This window comes from Python bivittatus, unplaced genomic scaffold (genome assembly GCF_059951505.1).
Source record: "Python bivittatus isolate LINGU-HERP-01145 unplaced genomic scaffold, Pbiv_v1 ctg000400_np1212, whole genome shotgun sequence".
NCBI classification, from domain to species: domain Eukaryota; kingdom Metazoa; phylum Chordata; class Lepidosauria; order Squamata; family Pythonidae; genus Python; species Python bivittatus.
In genome coordinates, this window is record NW_028277073.1 from 1,911,773 (window position 1) to 1,925,934 (window position 14,162).

Below are 14,162 nucleotides of genomic sequence, written 5' to 3' on the forward strand. Positions count from 1 at the left end.
TGGATTCCACCAAAGCAAGTCCAGGAAAAAGCTTTGCATATACTAGGAAGTTTAGCATTATTAGTCTCCAATTATGCATATGGGTGGTCGAATCTGCATTATGAATTATAATGTTTTGGACAAACTTAAATATATGAAGTCATACTATGAAGTTAAGATGATTTAGCAAGGAATCAAAACTCAGCAGAGGTTAGGATATGAGTATTTGGCCATCCCACAATACTGACCTCAGTAAATGATTATTTTTGTTTCTGCCCTGTTTCCCTTTCATAACCTGAGTGGTGGCAGCAGAAAATGTTGAGGATCAACTGACTGGTTTTGTAATGTAAATTAATATTAACAATCTGTCTGTTTTTCTGAGTAATTAAGCATTAATGACCAAAGCTCAATGTTTTCCTGGGAATTAATGATGGCTTTGAGAATTTATGGTCTGAAGTGAAATCAAGGTCCATTAACTACAACCATCCATTAATATCCCAGGAGGAAAAAAAAAAGGATTATTTCTGTTCTTCCATGATTATTTAATGGTGTTTTCTCCTTTCCTGCCTCTTTTATTTATTAGAAAACTAATTGGTATTCAGTCAATATCCTGTGGGGACTCTTAAGGGTAAGTGAAATGGAACTTCATAACAAGCACCTGGAACGTGATGCGAGTCCTTTGTTTGAATACAGTAATTGTGGCTGGGCTTATTAATTTGTTCAGAACAAAGAGGGTAGGAGAGTCAACAGGGCTGTTGTATTAATGCAATGTCCTCAGTGTTCTTACTGAAAAGTGTATCATTTTGATGAGATTTATTCCAAGATAGGAATGCAGGACTGTAGCTCCATTTGTTTCGTTCGGTGATACATGAACATGAACAACTGATCTTTATTTCTCTCTCCAATGCCCATTCACTCCTTTCCCCTTAAGTGGCACATTTCTCCATCTCATAAAACAAGGTCTGATTCCGCAGACAATGATGATTTTCACTGGCTCAGCTTGCCCAAGTGAAATATAACAAAAATAAGATCACCCTCAGGAGTGGAGGTGTGCCTGAGTAGAAACATAGCATGAAAGTTGTGCGATCTGTCTGACAGCACAAGGCTGCTCATGTGTTCTGCATCAGAGCTATGGCACATCAAGAAGAGGCACAGCAGTGACAGTAACTCAAGTTTTTTTCGAGGGAAGCATAGCGACGTCTTGAACATGGTCCATGTGGTTTTCTTGGCAACAATATGCAAGTCGTTTGCCATTGTCATCTTCTGGGATCTTTTCAATTTTCTAGTGTATCTTACAGTCCTGTTAGCTGAAGGAGCAAAAATCCTCCCTAAAGGTACATTTAAGCCTAAGACCAGGACATACTTACATTGAAGCATACATTGATTTATTGACTGATACGGTAGCAATTCTCAGCGATCCAATACACTCCCAGCAGCTAGCTTGCATTCTTGCAGTTAACACTTTCGCTTAGCTTGTACCTTTTTTTTATGGATTCCAAGCACTGGATTGCTTTTTGCTGAGTTTACATGGTGGTCTATAAAATTATTTCACAAAATTATAGACTTATTATTAAACATATAAAATTGGGGCTCAGTTAACGCCCCCTGCCACAAATTCCTCCTTCATAGTCTATGATAGTCTCCTACCTAGGCTCTAACTGGATCTGTCCCTGCTTAGCTTCTGAGCCCACAGAAGATCAGCCAGGTGCTCTCCTTGAGGAGACCAGGGCAGAACATAAAAAGGCAATTGGGACCTGTATCACTGTGGAAGAGACATCTTTTCCTTCTGGGCTATCTGTGAATTTGTTATTAGATATCCCTCTCCCCTGTGCTATTTGGTGGAACACAGATGAAATAAGGAACATTTGGGTATGCATGGCATGTACAGCTTGAGTGATTTCAATGTGATTTACTTCCAAAAAAAATTTATCAAATTATTTCAGGAAGGTTTACAAGCAATGGGCAAAGTTAACCCATTTGTCCTCCACCCACCCCCGAACCTTACATGCACTTGACAATAGTTCTCTAATTGATGAACAGGTTTAGTCCACGCTTCTCTTCAGATCTGCCATCACAAAGAACTGGAAACTGGAGGTAGGTGTTCTGTCTAAAGAGGGAAGCAAGTTTGCTGTAGCTCTGCCATATCTTGCCAGGGCTTGGGGACAGGGTTAGGACTTCCCCTTTACCTTGTTGTACAGTGTAAAGCTATCCTCTCTGATGCACACCCAAGCTTCTTTGGGGTAACTAACAGGTGCTACCCAGGAATATCTAGAAGTGCTTTCTTGTCCTGCATAGTTGTCCTCTGTGGGTTTTGATTGTATTTCTATCAACCCCACTAGGTAGATGAGACCAGGAAAGCAACTCCACAGGAAGGTTAAACTACTTTTATTGAGACTGACTATAATCTGACTATAATAACAGAATCTTGCAAGTCTGATTGTTCTATACAGGTAGTCCTTGTTTAATGTCCACTCATTCAGTGACCATTCAAAGTTGCGATGTCGCTGAATGAGGGGTAGTTATGACAGGTCCTTGCAGTTGCAGTTGTCGCAGTGTCCTGGGGTCACGTGAACACAATTCAGGCACTTGGCAACCAGCTCACAATTATGATGTCACAACGTCCTGCAGTCACGTGATTGTCATTTGTAACCTTCATTGCCGGCTTCTGACAAATAAAGTCAATGGGGAAGTAGGCCAACTTCTGGAGATTTGGTAGCCCCATCTTTCTCAAGTAATATTTATAGCCCTTCATTGCTTATACCAACCAGTATTTGGGAAGACCATTTTGCTACCCTATATGCTCAAGCAGAGAATTCCCTGGAAGATTTGGAGCTGGATGTGACTTCTCTTCCCCATTGGCCCCTGGTCTCATGGTCAGAAATCAGAAATACAATTAAATAGTTCAAACCAGGGAAAGCCTCCAACTCAGATCTTATTATGTATGAAGTAATAAAAATAATTTGGAATGGTGGACCCTGGTGTTAGCTTCACTTTTCAAGCAATAAATTGCTTGGCCAAGATATCAAAGGACTGGAGCTTGGTTATTATAACATCAATATATAAGAAGGGCAAAAGAGATGATCCAGCTAACTTCTGCCTAATTAGTTTGTTAAGTTAGATCAGCAAAATATATGCTAAACATCTACAGGATAAATTAATTGACTGGCTTGAATCTGAAGAGATTCTGATGGATGAACAGGCTGGGTTTAGAGCAGACTGATCAATGTCAGACTATGCTATGGTGCTTCAATACCTAGTAGAAAAGTATACCCACAACTCTGGACAATCTCTTTATGCAGCATTTATTGACTTTAGGTCAGCTTTCGACATAATATTCGGATCTAAACTGTGGCATAAATTGAAATACACACGGTAGGCAAACGTCTGCTTCTGGTGTCATTAAAATTCATGAGAACACAAGATTAACACAAGTTTATTGGTGCAGTAACCAAGGACATGTCACTAAGGAAATATCAGTAAGGAGTGGAGTTAGACAGGGATGTGAATTGGCTCCAGTTTTATTTAATTATTATATAAACTCATTCCCCCAAATTAGCCCTCAGACATATCAATTTATTACTGTATGCTGATGACGCGGTAATTCTGTCATTGACTTCCACTGGCCTTAAAAGAGCCTTGAGATCACTTACACATTATTGTATTGAGGAGGAATTAATAATAAATTATTCCAAGACCAAGATTCTCACTTTTTCCAAATGCCCACAACAGAGAAGCTGGAACTTAGGTGGGCAGTCCATTGAGCCAGTAAAGATCTTTAAATATTTAGGGATAATTTTTCAAGCTTCAGGAAGCAGAAATGCCCACCTGGATTATATATCTCATAATGCACAGAGATCTGCTTCAGCTATTCATGCTTATTATTTTGCCAGAGGAGCACAGTATATCCTGCAAAACCAGAGCACAACTGCTATACTGGGCTCAATTAGGACCATCTAATAGCAGAAAGAATTCAAACTAAATTTTTGAGAAGCGTTTTTCAGGTTACCTACTGCGTCCCAAATGCAATACTTTGATGGGAAGCAGGAGTCAGTAAACTTGGATCCAAACTCTGGATAAATATCTTTACCTACTGGCTAAAACTACATCACAATCCTAGTGGCCTGACCCATCTGATCTTGGCAGACAGCTTCGGATCTTCTTGGGAAAGAGTTATCCCAAAGAAACTGAGCCCCTGTGGCTTTTCCAGTGATGCCATTTTAAATTTAGGGCCAGACCAAGTTGGATCAACATTAAGGCAAAGGATTTTAGATCTAGAAGGCCAAACAGACTGCTTTTTCTTAAAATATAATGGCAAATAACCAAATTTTAGTGCCTAAACTAGCTTCATATTTATATTACATCACAGTTCCTAATTCAGGAGAGCCCTATCTTTAGCCCAATTTAATGCTCTCCCCACAGCTGCTTTGGAAGGGAAATATAGGAAAACCCCTTATGAAACTAGACACTGCCCCTGTGACAAGGGTGCTATAGAAACTACAGCCCACGTTCTTTTGTACTGTCAGTTCTACAGGGACCAGCTTATTATCCCTTTTTTATCTAACTTTCCAGGGCACTCCGACAATTTTTATTTGGATTATTTCTTAGACAATCAGGATGAATCTATCTCTCTAAAAGTAGCAACATTTTGCTACATTATGTGCAAGCTTCGCCCATAAATAGTTGCCAACAGTCATTGATGTTAGGGCTTAATTTTGCTTTGTTTGCTTTACTGAATGTATTTTTATTGGTCAGTGACTGAAATAAAGTTTCTGTCTGTCTGTCTACCTGTATTTCCTCCTCCTCCTTATATAAATTAGGGAGGCATCTGCCTGAGCTGCTTCGAAATGTTATCTTTTCGTCGTGGACTTAAAAAATGGTCAACCCCTTTTGCCTAGGTAAAAATTCCTGTATATTTCCGTCAAGGTCAATTTCCTTACTCTCTACAATTTCCTTGCTCCTTGGTTTGGAAAAAAGAGATTCTCTGTCCCCTTTCTATTTTTATGAGCGTATTAGAAAACCCTGAGACTAGCCCTCTTCAGTAAATATTATATAGGCAAGCATGGACTTATAGAACTTAATTAAACAATATATAACCTGTCTGCCTAAACATTGATACTGTTCTAAAGCAGTGTTTCTCAACCTTAGCAACTTTAAGATGTGTGGACTTCAACTCCCAGAATTCCCCAGCCAGCCATGCTGGCTGGGGAATTCTGGGAGTTGAAGTCCACCCATCTTCACGTGGCCAAGGTTGAGAAACACTGCTATAAAGTAATACCTCCTATCATCCTTCCCTTCAGTGCGTCTTGCTTTCCTCTTTCCACCAACAGGTCCAACTGTCTTAAGAGCTAAATCACGAGAAGAATTTGGCCTCTCTCTTCTCTAGTCTCCCAATGCCTATGGCTTGCATTGGAAGGGCAACTAAGCTGATTCAGGCCTTTTGGTCCAGCTTTGATAGAAGGAATGACAGGACAAGCATTTCTGTAAAGGAGTATTAAACCTGCTTACCATCACATAGTTGAAACCTTATCCATTACTGGAAACATTCCTGTACCTCTGACTACAAGAAGGTCACATAAGAGGGTTGTCCTGCTGATGGTTTTAGCAGGGCTTTCCTCAGCACTGTACCTTCCAAGTCCATGGGTGCTGCAACACCCTGAATTCAGCATGCCCAATAGCTGTCCTGGCTGCAAATTTTGGGAGGTTACCTCTCAACATGTCTGGAGGGTGTTAGATTGCAGAAGGCAGCACTATGGCTAAGTATGCACATGATGAGTATTGTTGCCTATCTTCTTTACTGTATTGTGTCTCTCACTTCTGCCTCCTATTCTATGTTGTAACCATGTGCTTTCTACCGTTATATTTCTGTGTGCTTATTCATGTTTTCCCCTGGATCAGTGACAGGCAATGACTGGGTCTTTTATACTTGTTAAAACCAAATGGAACTGGTCGTTGCCCATGTTCACTTGGCAGAAAATAGCAGAAGGTTAATCTGCAAGTTTTGGCCAGATTCTTTCCCTTCTGAATTCTAAAAGGTTTTCATTTGACTTCAAAATCCCTAAATCTCTAGCATTTTACACACAATTAATTAAGCTGGAATGTCACTCCTAGACATAGCTCCTAAGGGCCAAGGCAACTTAGCATATATTTTGTCACCAATACTTTCCACAATACGTGCTCCAGAGAACACTGGTGCTGGTAGGATACTAATCTTTATTTCACCTTTTGGAAACAAATGTCATATCTTGGCTTACCTAGAGTATCCACTTGCCACAAAAGATGTCCCCTCCTTTCCACCAGTGTTTCATTCCCCCCCCCCCCCCAGAAATTGGTTTCCTACTCAGATGAAATGTTGCAGACATATCCTGAACATCATTATCTCCTGGGCACTCATTCAAACATACAACAAAGAACAGATATGAAAACCCTTAAGCTGGAACGCAGCATCCATATTGATTTTATAAGGAAGGTTTTCTGGAAGGGCCAGGTGAGCATTTTTCTTACTGAACTATAATGAAAGTATCACAGGCTTCCCCAAAGGGGCAGCCTCTAGGTGTGTTTGCAACTCCCCAAATTACTTTCCAGGATAAATGAAATTGAAGATTTAACATATCCAGAAGTTGCTGGCTTGGGGAAGGATATTATATAATTTTTTAAAACACAACTCAGAATTTTGAGGCAGGGCCATGGTGTCAGATTCAGCCGGTGCGGCACAGCTAGGAACTTGACCAGCTGCGCTTAGTCAGTTTCACCGCTTGAGCGCTAGCAAGGAAAGGGGAAGTGAGAAACCGCGAACTGATTAATGGGCCAGCTGGCGCCGCTTAACTAAACTGCAAGCAGATACTTTGCGTCAACGCCAAATGGCCTCGGGTGCTGTAGACAAAGGGAGAGCAGTGGATTACAGAAAGACCCAACGAATACAACAACCACGCCATCGATAGAAAGCAATCAAGAACACAAAAGAGTTGGACTGAATCTGCCATGTGAGTGAAGGGGGGGATTCCTGCGGGTAATCTGTAACCAAGCAACAGGAGCTAAGCACGGGAATGGGGGAACTATAAATTGTATTGTAACATGTGCCAAGCCAGTCCTGGCTTTGTCTGTAATTACGTACATTACACTTGAGTAAACTTCTTTGCTGAACACACGTGTCATGAGAGTTTCTCTGAGTCAAACAGGGTAAACCTTACACATGGTTGGGTTTTGGAGGTACTCCATAAGAAGTTTTCGTGCACCCTAAAATAGCTGTCTGCCAACAGAAAGTGTTTCCTCCCCACATGAGTTTGTTGGATCTGTTTTTTTTTCCAAATATATGGTGTGTTTCCTCTGGTGACTAACAGACTCTATTTGGTGAGTTTTACTGGTGTGACGAAGTACTAATAAACTTTGTGGGAATCAAGATTTTCCCTAAACTGTAGGCAAATGTCTTTTAAAAGTAAAATGATTCCATTAGGACTTTGTTTCAAAATATTACTCTCAAAGATGCTAGGATCTTAGACTTTTAATTTCTCCAGTTATTCAAAATAAATCTTCCAGCAGTTCTGGCACAGACAATGACAGGCCCATGGATTCTCTTCCATGACTAATTCTGTGCGGTTTCTAGGTTGGTTTGGAATAGGATAGAGCAAAATAGACCCAAACGTAGAGGCAAATCCAATTCCTCCATAGCTCCTGTTGATTCAAAGAAGAATCACAGGAGGTTTTCTCAGAGAATTGTGCAATGAATCATTGAGGGTATGCAAAATACATTTCTGCAGAAAGCGCTGTACCATTTTTCTTTCTTTGGGAAGAGGCAGAAGCTTGGGCTCTTGGTTTGCTTTCAACAGATGGAAGCGCCATCTGGAAAGGGAGGAAGAGCTTCCAAGGTAGTCTGCTTGCTGCCTGGCCTTCCCTCTACACTGTTGTGACTTGCACTGCCTGATAATTCATAGGTGATTGTAGTAGACAGCTGCTCGTTTCGTTGCCTGGAATTGCCGGTTAATACTGTCCAGCTTTTTTCAAGCTGAATATTGAGAATCCATTAGATACAAAAATATTCTTGCTTCAGGGAGGAATGTTAACAGTTGAAAGCAGGATTAGGCAATGTTTTTGGACCAAGGATTGCTCTTGGCATTTGAGTGACATACTAGGGGGCTCAAAAATGGACTGGAACAAAAATTAAATTCTGTTAAAATGAGAATCAATATATTCCCCATGCATTTTATCGTCCCTCTCTTCTGTTACATTAAAAGTACAGTCAAGGACAGCAATTTCTGACATATTTTGGGGATGCATGCAAGGCACAGAGGATACTTATTGGAAGGTTTTTTTCCCCCCTTTGTTCTTTAGCTCAAAAGGTTTGCAGCATGGCTTAAGAAGATAAACAATAAAGAAATGGCTTCCTTCAGATCTATGGTCTAAGACAGGGAGTGGCCAGTCACATCTAATACACAAGCCCCTTTTTGGTGGCCTTCTCTTGTTTGTCATAACAAAATGTAATGGGAAATAGAGTGAATTGGCATGCATTTATTTATTGGCTGAGGCTTACATGCCAAACTCATATAACTGGGCGGCTCACACTCTATACACCGTAACAAGATTAAAACACAAGAATCATACAAGGTAATCACACACAGTACTAAAAGTATTTGACAACCTTTTTAAAGCTCTATAAGTATGTATCCTGTGGTATCTATCCTGTGGTATCCACCTGCCCAGAAGAAAAAGCAAAAAACCAAGCAGGAAAACTCTAAACCAGTGTTTCTCAACCTTGGCAACTTTAAGATGTGTGGACTTCAACTCTCAGAATTCCCCAACCAGCATGGCTGGCTGGGGAATTCTGGGAGTTGAAGTGCACACTTCTTAAAGTTGTCAAGGCTGACAACACACTGCTCTAAACCATTGCAACAACTTCTATTTCCGTGATGCAGGGACACGGTTTGCACTATGGCTCTTGAGGCTGAAAGAGTGCCAAATAATCTGATTCTCCCTCCCTGCAACGCCTGCAGAAAAGTAGCCTGCCCCAAGTTAAAAAACAGGAGAGAGAAGGGTGTGTGTGTGAGAGAGGGAAATCTATGGGAATAGCCACATCTTTCTGCTTCCCAAATAGTTTTTGTTTATTCTCATAGCTCTCTATATTTATATCCTAAAAGTTCACTTAAAAAAATACAATACAGTGATTGAACATTTATCTAGAAAACATACCAGACAGCTGTTTTGTTTTTTCACAGCTTTGGGAAGAATAGTAAAAATTTTTTGCTGGAGTCAGCACCACCTAACTACATTAACAGAGGACAAAGATGGAGAAGTCTCCTCATTCATTCATTCTTTCTTGAGCCAGTTCTATTCTGCAAACTAATTTCCTGAGTTAGTCCCTATGAAACTGTATTAAGGCACACTCCATCAATCTTTTACTGATCTTTGCTTCTTTTGGCAATCATTGTAGCAAAAGAAGATGACTGGGAGCTTTGGCTAATGGGCAGCTGGAAAATTTAGTAGTAGTAGTAGTAGTAGTAATAATAATAATAATAATAATAATAATAATAATAATAATAATACAGCTTATATCCTGCGACAATACCTATAACACCATCAAACCATCAAGCAACATCTGCCTATCCCAGGTCCTTGGGAAGGACTTGATAGGTGGAAAATAATGCCAAATCCAGTCTAAACATCTGGCTGGCTGTGTGACCAACCATAATAATAATGCATATAAAGCCAGAATTGAGAAGACAGCAACAGACAGCAAAGTCTATCTCTTCAAAGAAGCTGAAGAAACAGTGGACCACTGAGTTAGCTGCTGCAAGAAGATCGCACAGACTGACTACAAACAACAGCATGACAAAGTAGCAACAATGGTGCATTGGAATATCTGCAAGAAATAGTCCAATTTCTCTGCAAGCAAGAACTGGTGGGACCACAAAACAGACAAAGTAATAGAAAATGAAGAAGCTAAAGTGCTCTGGGACTTTAGAATTCAAACAGAGAAGCACCTGCCACATAACACCCCAGACTTAACAGTTGTTGATAAGAAAGACAAAAAAGTCTGGATAGTGGACATTGCAATACTTGGAGACAGCAGAATAGAAGAGAAAGAACTGGAGAAAATCACAAAATATAAAGACCTGCAAACAGAAGTAGAACAACTATGGCAAAAGAAGGCAAAGATACTACCAATAGTAATAGGCGCCTTAGGTGCAATCCCAAAACATCTGGAGCACCACTTGAACATCATTGGCATTGACAAAATCACAGTTGGTCAATTGCAAAAGGCAGCTTTACTTGGAACAGCTTATATCCTGTGATGATACCTTTAACGCCATCAAACAACCACATTTCCCTATCCCAGGTCCTCAGGAAGGACTCGATAAGTAGATAAAAATGCCAAATCCAACAACTGGCTGACTGTGCGATCAATCATAGTAATAGTAGTAGTAGTAGTAATAACAACAACAACAACACTTCACCAAAAACTCCACCTTGATACTCATTTACAGAATGATTGCCATAAGGGCTACTGTTGTTTCTCTTTTCTTCTGCTTTACATGCCGCAGTCATCTCCTTTTCTTTCCTCTCTTTTTATGTTGCCCATTCTCTCTCTGTTTCCTTACTCCTTTAACTCTCTGTTTTAGCTTTCTAGCTGCTTTCTAATGAGGAAATACTCAGTTAATTCTGTACTAGGGATTCCACTAAAGCAACACATTGTCTTGGGCTGGCAGCAGCTCAGAATTCATCGCTTTCTTGATCACATTATGCAGCCATAGGAGGTTGTAATCTGCCTATTATTGCCTTGTGTTAAGGCATCCAACAAGGTTTCTTAAACAAGAAGGCAACCTGCCTTCTCTCAAGGAAGCATTTATTGTATGAACTAAGCCATCTCCTTATTAGAATTTACAAGCTCAGGTGAAAGGATCAGGGCAAGGATCAAGAGAGCAATTAGTCAAATGTTCTGCTCCAAGTAGCCTACGGACATCCTTGGGTATCACAGATTGAAAATGATCTAGTCTAACCACACTAACATCCCATAATTGATTGCATCAGTCATGTTATCCAGACTGGCCCAAATGTGAGAGATATTAGAATCAAACTCTGGGAGGGGGAGACAAGGAAACAAGCTAGCCTTCCACAGCATGAAACAGCTCAGCAGATCATGAGCTGTGAATATAGATAAGTGCATAGTAAAATGGCTTCTTTACTCTGTGCATTGCTACAGCATAAGCCCTTAAATACTGGGTCTTATCATATGCTAGTTGAGTCTTCCCTCATCTGCACCTTGCTGCTTCAGCTCCCACAGTTCATTCATGTATCCCAGATCATGTTTGAAGCAGGTCAAAGAGGGCACTTAGAAGTGATTGTGATAACTCCTGTAACAGGCCCCCCTTCCAGGTGCCCACTAGATCATTCACAGAATTACTAGTGCTCCGGTGGTAGCTGTGGCCAGGAGGGTTTTTGCACAGTTCTATCTAGTGTGCTAGTTGTATCCATTCCCAAACTGGGAGGCTCTTCAGACAGTCATTTGTCTCCTAATCACCTCACACTGAACTACTGCAATGTGCTGTACATGGGGCTGATCTTGAAGGTCACTTGGAAGCTACAGCTGGAACGAAAAGCAGTAGCATAGACAGTATGCTGAGATATGCCCATGTGACAGCACTGTTCCATGAGCTGCTCTGGTTGCCAGTTGGCATCTGGGTGCAATTCAAGGTGCTGGTTATCACCTATAAAGCTCTTCATGACATGAGGCTGGGCTGTTTCAGGGTCCACCTATCTCCAATAGTTTCTGCCACCTAGTAAGATTGGACAGTGTGTGCAGGCTCCAGTTCCCTTCAATTAAACAATGTCATCTATTGGGACCTAGGAGGCACATCTTCTCTGCTGCAGTGCCTACCCTGTGGAATAGCATCCCCCCAAAGATCCATCCTGATGGTGCTCTGGAAGTCATTGAAAACTTGGCTTTGCTCCCAGGTTTGGTGGTAGGGTGGCTACTGAGACCCTGTTGGATTTTCTTTGGGTGTTGTGTTTGTTTTTTGGAGTGTCCAAGATTATTTTTCATGTTTTTTTTTCATTCTGTTGTTATTGTCTTTTATTATATAATATAAGCTGCCCACTGCCATCTGGAGGTGGGCAGCCTCTAAATTTAAATAGATAGAGATAAAGATGACAGAGATAGAGAGACAGAGAGAGACAGAGAGAGATGATAGATATATAGATAGAAAAATAGATGAGAGATGATTGATAGACAGATGATTGATAGATAGATAGTTAGTTAGATAGATATAGATAGATGAGAAAGAGAGAGAGAGTCTTCCCAGATTTAGGGCTCTTGTGAATCAGGGAATATTTTTTTGGCTTAAATATCTAGCTGGCCTGAAAAATGGTGAGCAAGTACCTAAGACCACCTCTTTGTGTATGGCAGCCAGGTTTGATTGGGCTTTCAAATCCTTGGCATACTGTTTAAGGGCTGACACTGCATGCTCATATTCTGTTATCAGGATTGTATCAAATGAAAAGCAGTAGCATTTCAGTTTCTCATGCGGTGTCTTAGCCCAAGATGAAACAAAGTCATTGATTAAAATCAGGGGTCTTAAGCCTGCAGGGGGGAGGGGGAAAGCAACTTTAGCCAATAGGAGAAGATGCATGTGAGTTTCAGTTTAGGTCATGCTAACCTCATGGCGCAAGACCATGTTAGGAACCCATTGTGGGACTTGAAATATGTTCTTAAGAATTTAGTTTGCACCCTCTTGAAAGGAGTGAAGGAGCTAAATGGTCCTAATTGGGCTCCAAATGAAAGTAGCACCTGGACTCTAGCCAAAAATGCATCTAAAGAGTTGGATCATTTTCCCATGAAGAATATTTTCATTTCCATTGAAAAAAGTACATGCTAACTTAATCCTTCTTTTCCTATATTATGTAATACTACGCATGTTTATTCAGATATAAATTCCACTGAATTCAATGGTTCCTCTCCCCAGGGACATTTGTGTATATGTGGAGCTCTTCTTTTAAAGAAATTTGAAAAAGCACAAAGAATGAAGTATGCAAGTGGATCTTTCAACCAAATGTTCAGATGGCTGTATTCTCACAGGAAATGAATGATGTAGTAAAAATTACAATCTACAGCTTAATCAGATATAAAAGCAAATACATTTTCTTTGGTTAATGGAATGTAATGGAGTGCCATAAGTTTTCATTTCCTTAGAGCAATGGAGAAGAAATAACAATATGTTGCTAGACTAAATAAAGAGTTAACAGAGGATAAGTAGATACCTATTTCTCTAAACCCTGGTAGAATTTTATTAGAAATGTTTGAATAGGCAAGAAAAGGAAACTAATCATAGGAAGCTTGCTGAATAGGCTTGATTCTAGTTAACTGGTGCATCATCTTTTAATAGAACATATCAAATTTTCATTTTTAAAAATTAAAGCAAAAATGTTTACAATGAACTCAGTGAAAGGCCCTGCTCATGGTCACTCATGCCTTAGTCACCTCCCAAACAGATTACTGCAATGTGGTCTAAATGGGACTGCCCTTGAATGGTATTAGGAAGCTGCAGCTGGTGCAAAATGTGGCAACGTGAGCAGTTCTGGGTGCCAGTCATTTGGCACATATGACACCTCTGCTCCGTCAACTGCACTGGCACATGACACCTCAGTTTGCTTCCAAGTGCAATTCAAGGTGCTGGTGGTTACCCTTAAAGCCATTCAAGGTTTGGGGCCAGGTTATTTATGGGACCATCTCTCCCCCATGGGGACCTGATAGCATGAGTGAGCCTGTTTCGGGGTTACTCTGAAAGTTTATGAGTGTTCTTGGCTGCTATTTTTATGTTACTTCTGTTGTTTTTAATTCTGGTTGTTTTTATTGTTTTTATTCTGTTTTAATTGTTAGCTGCCCAGAGTCATGTATATGAGATGGGTAGCCTATAAATCTAATAATTAACTAATCAATTAATTAAAAATCCCATAGTTTCAAAATACTGGTATTGGCAGCCAGTCTTAAGGAAGCTTTCCTCCTTCTTAGTAGTTGTAGTCCCCTGAGGGTCCTGTTGGTCACTTAATGGTAGTCATGAATTATATCTCACCCTATCCAAACATATCATGCTGGCTTTTCTGACTCAAACCTGACTGCATAATGGAAAAAGTGTATCTGTTGGAACATCAGCTACAACACCAAGCATGGCTCAAGAGGTGCAAAAGTGTTGGGTAGA